Below are 8,204 nucleotides of genomic sequence, written 5' to 3' on the forward strand. Positions count from 1 at the left end.
GGCCAGGAGACCTTTTCTTGGGCCTTTGAACCTTTCCTTGGGCCTGGGGACCTTTTTTGGTGTGTGGTCACGTATTCTGATGCCTGGGGACCCTTTCTGGGGTATTGGGACCCTTTCTGGGGCATGGGAACTTTTCCTGGGACCTGGGGGCTTTTTCATGGGCCTGGAGATCTTTTTGAGGCCTGGGGACCTTTTCTGAGGCCTGGAGACATTTTCAGGTTCCAGGGGACCTTCTTGGAGCCTTGGGACCTTTTCTGTGGCCTGGGGACCTTTTCTGGGGCATGGGGACCTTTTTGGGGACTGGGGATTTTTTGGGACCTGGTAACCTATTCTACGGCCTGGGGAACGTTTCTGGAGCTTGGAGACCTATTCTTGGATATGGGAACCTTTTCTGGCGCTTAGGGACCTTTTTGGGGTCTTGGAACCTTTTCTAGGGCCTGGGGACCTTTTTGGGTCCTGGGAATTATTCTGGAGCCTGGGTACCTTTTCCTGGCCTAATGACCCTTTTGGAGCCTAGGGACCTTTCCTGCTGCCTGGTTTCCTTTTCGGGGGCCTGGGGACCTTTTCTTCGGCCTGGGGACCTTCTCGTGAGCTTGGGGACCTATTCAGGGTCCTGGGGACCTTTTTGGGGTCTGGTGACCTTTTTGTAGGCCCGGGGACCTTTTCTGGGGAATGAGGACCTTTTCTGGGGTCTGTGGACCTTTTCTAAGGCCAGGGCACCTATTGTTCTCAGAGCCTGGGGACCTTTTTTGTGGCCTAGGGACCTATTCTGGGGTCTGGGGACCTTTTTGGGGGAACTGATGAGCTTTTCGGGGGCTGGGAACCTATTCCGGGGCCTAGGCAACTTTTCTGGAGCCTGGGGAACTATTCTGGGGCCTGGGGACCTTTTCTAGGGCCTAGGGACCTTTTTGGGACCTGGGAACCTATTCTGGAACCTGGAGACCTATTGAGGGGCCTAGGGACCTTTTTGGAGAATGGGGACCTTTCCTGCTGCCTGGGGACTATTTCAGGGGCCTGTGGACCTTTTTGTACAATGGGGAAACCTTTTCTGGGGCCTGGGGAATTATTCTGGTGCCTGGGAATGTTTTCTGGGGCCTGGTGACCTTTTCTGTGGCCTTGGGACATTTTCTGAGACCTAGGGTCCTTTTTGGGGAGTTGGGATGTTTTCTGGGACAGTGGACCTTTTCTAGGGGCCTTGGGACCTTTCTGGATCCAGGAGACCTTTTCTTGCAACTGAGGACCTTTTCTGAGGCCTGTTGACATTTTCGGGGTACGGGGACCTTTTCGGGGCCTTGCTACCTATTGTGGGGCATGGGGACCGTTTTGGGGCCTGGGGTCCTTTTCTGGGGCCTGGGGACCTTCTTGGGATCCTGCAGACCTTTTCTTGGGCCAGTGGACTTTTTCGGGGGCCTGGGGACCTATTCTGATCTCTTTGGACCTTTTCTGGGGCCTTGGGACCTATTCTGATGTCTTGGGACCTTTTCTGGGGCCTGGGAACCTTTTCTGGGGCCTGGGAACTTTTTTTGGTGCCTGGTTTCCTTTTTGGTTCCTGGAGAACTTTTCTGGGGCCTGGAGACCTTTTTGATGAATTGAGGACTTTCTCTGAGCTTGGTGACCTATTCTTTGGCCTGGGGACCTTTTCTGGGGCTTGGGGACCTTTTTGGGTTACTGGGGACCTTTTTGGTGCCTGGGACCTATTCTGAGACATGGGGAACTTTTCTGGGGCCTGGGGACCTTTTCTAGTTTCTGGGGTCCTTTTTGGGGCCTTGGGACCTTTTCAGGGGCCTGGGGACATTTTCTGGGGTTTGGGGACCTTTTCTGGGGCCTGGGGATCTTTTCAAGGCCCAGGGACTTTTTTGGGGCCTGAGGATCTTTTTGGGGGCCTGGGGACCTTTTTGGGGCCTAGAGACCTATTCAGGAGCCTGGGGACCTTTTCAGGGGCCTAGGGACCTTTTTGGACCATGGGGATATTTCCTGAGGCATTGGGACCTTTTTGATGGCCTGGGGACCATTTTGGGGGCCAGGAGACCTTTTCTTGGGCCTTTGAACCTTTCCTTGGGCCTGGGGATCTTTTTTGGTGTGTGGTCACGTATTCTGATGCCTGGGGACCCTTTCTCAGGGGTATTAGGACCCTTTCTGGGGCATTGGAACTTTTCCTGGGACCTGGGGGCTTTTTCATGGGCCTGGAGATCTTTTTGAGGCCTGGGGACCTTTTCTGAGGCCTGGAGACATTTTCAGGTTCCAGGGGACCTTCTTGGAGCCTTAGGACCTTTTCTGTGGCCTGGGGACCTTTTCTGGGGCATGGGGACCTTTTTGGGGACTGGGGATTTTTTGGGACCTGGTAACCTATTCTACGGCCTGGGGAACGTTTCTGGAGCTTGGAGACCTATTCTTGGATATGGGAACCTTTTCTGGCGCTTAGGGACCTTTTTGGGGTCTTGGAACCTTTTCTAGGGCCTGGGGACCTTTTCTGGGGCCTGGGGACCTTTTTGGGTCCTGGGAATTATTCTGGAGCCTGGGTACCTTTTCCTGGCCTAATGACCCTTTTGGAGCCTAGGGACCTTTCCTGCTGCCTGGTTTCCTTTTCGGGGGCCTGGGGACCTTTTCTTCGGCCTGGGGACCTTCTCGTGAGCTTGGGGACCTATTCAGGGTCCTGGGGACCTTTTTAAGGTCTGGTGACCTTTTCGTAGGCCCGGGGACCTTTTCTGGGGAATGATGACCTTTTCTGGGGTCTGTGGACCTTTTCTAAGGCCTGGGCACCTATTGTTCTCGGAGCCTGGGGACCTTTTTTGTGGCCTAGGGACCTTTTCTGGGGTCTGGGGACCTTTTTGGGGGAACTGATGAGCTTTTCGGGGGCTGGGAACCTATTCCGGGGCCTAGGCAACTTTTCTGGAGCCTGGGGAACTATTCTGGGGCCTGGGGACCTTTTCTAGGGCCTAGGGACCTTTTTGGGACCTGGGAACCTATTCTGGAACCTGGAGACCTATTGAGGGGCCTAGGGACCTTTTTGGAGAATGGGGACCTTTCCTGCTGCCTGGGGACTATTTCAGGGGCCTGTGGACCTTTTTGTACAATGGGGAAACCTTTTCTGGGGCCTGGGGAATTATTCTGGTGCCTGGGAATGTTTTCTGGGGCCTGGTGACCTTTTCTGTGGCCTTGGGACATTTTCTGAGACCTAGGGTCCTTTTTGGGGATTGGGGATGTTTTCTGGGACAGCAGACCTTTTCTGGGGCCTTGGGACCTTTTCTGGATCCAGGAGACCTTTTCTTGCAACTGAGGACCTTTTCTGAGGCCTGTTGACATTTTCGGGGTACGGGGACCTTTTCGGGGCCTTGCTACCTATTGTGGGGCATGGGGACCTTTTTGGGGCCTGGGGTCCTTTTCTGGAGCCTGGGGACCTTCTTGGGATCCTGCAGACCTTTTCTTGGGCCAGTGGACTTTTTCGGGGGCCTGGGGACCTATTCTGATCTCTTTGGACCTTTTCTGGGGCCTTGGGACCTATTCTGATGTCTTGGGACCTTTTCTGGGGCCTGGGAACCTTTTCTGGGGCCTGGGAACTTTTTTTGGTGCCTGGTTTCCTTTTTGGTTCCTGGAGAACTTTTCTGGGGCCTGGAGACCTTTTTGATGAATTGAGGACTTTCTCTGAGCTTTGTGACCTATTCTTTGGCCTGGGGACCTTTTTGGGGGACTGGGGACCTTTTTGGTGCCTGGGACCTATTCTGAGACATGGGGAACTTTTCTGGGGCCTGGGGACCTTTTCTAGTTTCTGGGGTCCTTTTTGGGGCCTTGGGACCTTTTCAGGGGCCTGGGGACATTTTTCTGGGGTTTGGGGACCTTTTCTGGGGCCTCAGGGGATCTTTTCTGGCCCAGGGACTTTTTGGGGCCTGAGGATCTTTTTGGGGCCTGGGGACCTTCTTGGGGCCTAGAGACCTATTCAGGAGCCTGGGGACCTTTTCAGGGGCCTAGGGACCTTTTTGGACCATGGGGATATTTCCTGAGGCATTGGGACCTTTTTGATGGCCTGGGGACCATTTTGGGGGCCAGGGGACCTTTTCTTGGGCCTTTGAACCTTTCCTTGGGCCTGGGGAGATTTTTTGGTGTATGGTCACCTATTCTGATGCCTGGGGACCCTTTCTGGGGCATGGGGACCCTTTCTGGGGCATGGGGACTTTTTCTGGGACCTGGGGGCTTTTTCATGGGCCTGGAGATCTTTTTGAGGCCTGGGGACCTTTTCTGAGGCCTGGAGACATTTTCAGGTTCCTGGGGACCTTCTTGGAGCCTTGGGACCTTTTCTGTGGCCTGGGGACCTTTTCTGGGGCATGGAGACCTTTTCAGGGACTGGGGATTTTTTGGGACCTGGTAACCTATTCTATGGCCTGGGGAACTTTTCTGGAGCTTGGAGACCTATTCTTGGATCTGGGGACCTTTTCTGGTGCTTAGGGACCTTTTCGGGGGCATTTGGACTTTTTCTGGGACCTGGGGGCTTTTTCATGGGCCTGGAGATCTTTTTGAGGCCTGGGGACCTTTTCTGAGGCCTGAGGACCTTTTTTGTTGCCTGGGGACTTTTTCTTGGGCCTGGGGACGCTTTCGGGGGCTGCAGACCTTTTCTTGGGCTTGGGGACCTTTTCGGGGGCCTGGGGATCTTTTCGGGAACCTGGGGACCTTTTTGGGTGCTTGGGGACCTTTTTTTGGGGCCTGGGGACCTTCTCAGAGGCCAGGGAACCTTTCTGGGGCCTGGGAACCTTTTTGGGGGCCTGGGAACCTTTTCTGGGGCCTGGGGACATTTTCTGGCACCTAGGGACCTTTTCCGGGGCATGAGGACCTTTTCTGGGGTCTGGTGACTTTTACAGGGCTGAGAACCTTTTCTTGGTCCTGAGGACTTTTTTGGGGGCCTTGGGAATTTTTCTAGAGCCTGGGAACCCTTTCAAAAGCCTGTGGACCTTTTAGGATAGCTGGGCACCTTCTTGGGGGCTAGAGACCTTTTTTCAGGGCCTGTGGCCCTTCTCGGAGGAATGGGGACCTTTTAGGGGGCCTGGTAATATTTTTGAGGGCCTGGGGACCTTTTCGGGGGCCTGGTAACCTTTTCAGCTGCCTTGGGACCTTTTCTTGGGCCTGGGGACATTTTTGGGGGCCTGAAGGTCTTTTCTGGGGCATGGGGACATTTCCTGGGGACTGAGGACCTTCTTGGGAACCTGGGGACCTTTTTGGGGGCCTGGGGACCTTTTCTGAGGCCTGGGGACTTTTTCTTGGGCCTGGGGATGCTTTCGGGGGGCTGCAGACCTTTTCCTGGGCCTGTGGACCTTTTCGGGGGCCAGGGATCTTTTTGGAAACCTGGGGACCTTTTTGGGTGCCTGGGGACCTTTTTTGGTGAATGGGGACCTTCTCGGGGGCCAGGGAACCATTTTGGGGGCCTGGGAACCTTTTTGGGGGCCTGGGGATATTTTCTGGAGCCTGTGGACATTTTCTGGCACCTGGGGACCTTTTCCAGGGCATGAGGACCTTTCCTGGGGCCTGGTGACTTTTACGGGGCCTGAGAACCTTTTCTGGGGCCTGGGGACTTTTTCGGGGGCCTTGTGAATTTTTCAAAAGCCTGAGAACCCTTTCAAGACCCTGTGGACCTTTTCAGACACCTGGGGACTTTCTTGGGGGCCTGGGGATCTTTTTTAGGGCCTGGGGATCTTTTCTGGGGCCTGTGAAACTTTATATGGGCCTGGTGAACTTTTTTGTGCCTGTGGACCTTTTTCGAGGCCTGGGGACCTTTTCAAAAGCCTGGAGACCTTTTTGAGGGCCTGGGGACTTTTCTGGAGGCCTTGGGACCTTTTCAAGTGGGTCTGAAACTTTTTTGGGAGCCTGAGGATCCTTTTTCTAGGGGCCTGGGGACCTTTCAGGGGCCAGGAAGGTCTTTTCTAAAGGGCATGGGGACATTTCCTGGGGGCCTAGGGGCCTTTCTTCCTCAGGGGCCTGAGACCTTCTTGGGGGCCTGTTGATCTTTTCTGGGACCTCAGGGGACTTTTTCTTTGGCCTCAGGGGCAAGCTTTCTTAGGCTGCAGACCTTTCCTTGAGCTCCTGGGGAACTTTTCGGGGCCTCAGGATCTTTTTGGGAACCTGCAGACCTTTTTTTAAGGGTGCCTAGGCAACCTTTTTTTAGTGCCTCCCGGGACCTTTCCTCAGCTACCAGGAGACCTTTCTGGGACCAGGAGACCTCTCTGGGGGCTTAGGACATTTTCTGGGTCCTGGGGAGCTTTTCAGGAGAATGGGTACCTTTTCTTGGCCTGGGGACCTTTCCTGGGGCCTGAGGACCTTCTTGCTGGCCTGGGAACCTTTTCAAGGGCCTGGGGACCTTTTCTGGTGCCAGGGGACCTTTCCAAAGCCTGGGACCTTTTCTGGGGCCTGGGGACCTTTTTGGGGCCTTGGGTATCTTTCTGGGGGCCTGGAGACCTTTCATGGTGCCTGGGGACCTTTTTGGGGGCCTGGGGACTTTTTCTGGGGCCTGGGAACCTTTTCTGGGGCCTGGGAACCTTTCCTGGGGCTTGGGGACCTTTTCTGGGGCCTGGGACCTTTTCAGGGGCCTGGAGACCTTTTCAGGCCATGGGGACCTTTTCTGGAGCCTGGGGTCCTTTTCCCGGGCCTGGAGACCTTCTTGGGGGATTGGGGACCTATTCAGGAGCCTGGTGACCTTTTGGGGGCCTAGGTACATTTTTGTTTGCCTAGGGACCTTTTCAGAGACCTGGGGACCGTTTCTGGGGCCTGTAGAACTTCTATGGGGCATGGCGATCTTTTTGGGGTCCTGAGGATCTTTTTGGGTGCTTGAGGACCTTTTCGACGGCCTCGGCAGGCTTTTTGGGGACCTTGTGATCTTTTCTGGGGCCTAGGGACCTTTTGGGGACCTTAGGGACCTTTAGGGGAACAGGAACCTTTTGGGGGCCAGGGGCCTGGGTACCTTTTCTGTGGCCTAGGGAACCTTTTTGGGGACCTTGGGATCTTTTGAGGGGGCCTGTGGACCTTCTCGTCAGGTGGGACCTTTTGGGGGCTTGAGAACCTTTTCTGTGGCCTGGGTACCTTTCCTAAAACCAGGGAACCTTTTCTTGAGGGCCTGGAAGCCTTTTCATGGGAGCCTGGGGACCTTTTTGAGGGCTTGGGGACCTTTTCTGGGGCAGGGACCTGAGGGACCTTTTTGAGGGCTTGGGTATCTTTCATGGGGCCTGGGGACCTTTTCGGAGGCCTGGGGATCTTCTCAGGGGGCATGATGATTTTCTGAGGGACTAGGGGACCTTTTCTGGGACCAAGAGACCTTTCTGGGGGCTTAGGACATTTTCTGGGGCCTGGGAGCTTTTCGGGAGAATGGGTACCTTTTCTTGGCCTGGGGAGGGTTCCTTTTCTGGGTCCTGAGGACCTTCTTGCTGGCCTGGGAACCTTTTCAAGTGCCTGGGAAACTTTTCTGGTGCCTGGGGACCTTTCTGGGGCCTGGGGACCTTTTCTAGAAAGCCTGGGGACCTTTTCAGGGAAGGGCTTGGGTATCTTTTCAGGGGCCTGGGAGACCTTTCATGGGGCCTGGGGACCTTTTCAGGGCCTGGGGACTTTTCTACCTGGGAAAGCTTTTCTGGGACCTGGGAACCCTTTCTAGGGCTTAGGGACCTTTTCCGGGGCCTGGGACCTTTTCAGGGGCCTGGGGACCTTTTCTAGGGGTCTGGAGACCTTTTCTCAGGCCTAGGGACCTTCTTGGGGGATTGGGGACCTTTTCAGGAGCCTGGTGACCTTTTTGGCGGCCTGTGTACCTTTTCCATTGCCTGTGGACCTTTTTGGAGGCTTGGGGACCTTTTTGGGGGCCTGGGGATCTTTTCGAGAACCTGGGGACCTTTTTGGGTGCTTGGGGACCTTTTTTGGGGCCTGGGGACCTTCTCAGAGGCCAGGGAACCTTTTCTGGGGCCTGGGAACCTTTTTGGGGGCCTGGGAAGCTTTTCTGGGGCCTGGGGACATTTTCTGGCACCTGGGGACATTTTCTAGGGCATGAGGACCTTTTCTGGGGTCTGGTGACTTTTACGGGGCTGAGAACCTTTTCTTGGGCCAGAAGACTTTTTCGGGGGCCTTGGGAATTTTTCTACAGCCTGGGAACCCTTTCAAAAGCCTGTGGACCTTTTTGGATAGCTGGGGACCTTCTTGGGGGCCTAGGGACCTCTTTTTAGGGCCTGGGGACCTTCTCGAGG

The sequence above is a fragment of the Cherax quadricarinatus genome, chromosome 11 (genome assembly GCF_038502225.1).
Source record: "Cherax quadricarinatus isolate ZL_2023a chromosome 11, ASM3850222v1, whole genome shotgun sequence".
Lineage (NCBI taxonomy): Eukaryota > Metazoa > Arthropoda > Malacostraca > Decapoda > Parastacidae > Cherax > Cherax quadricarinatus.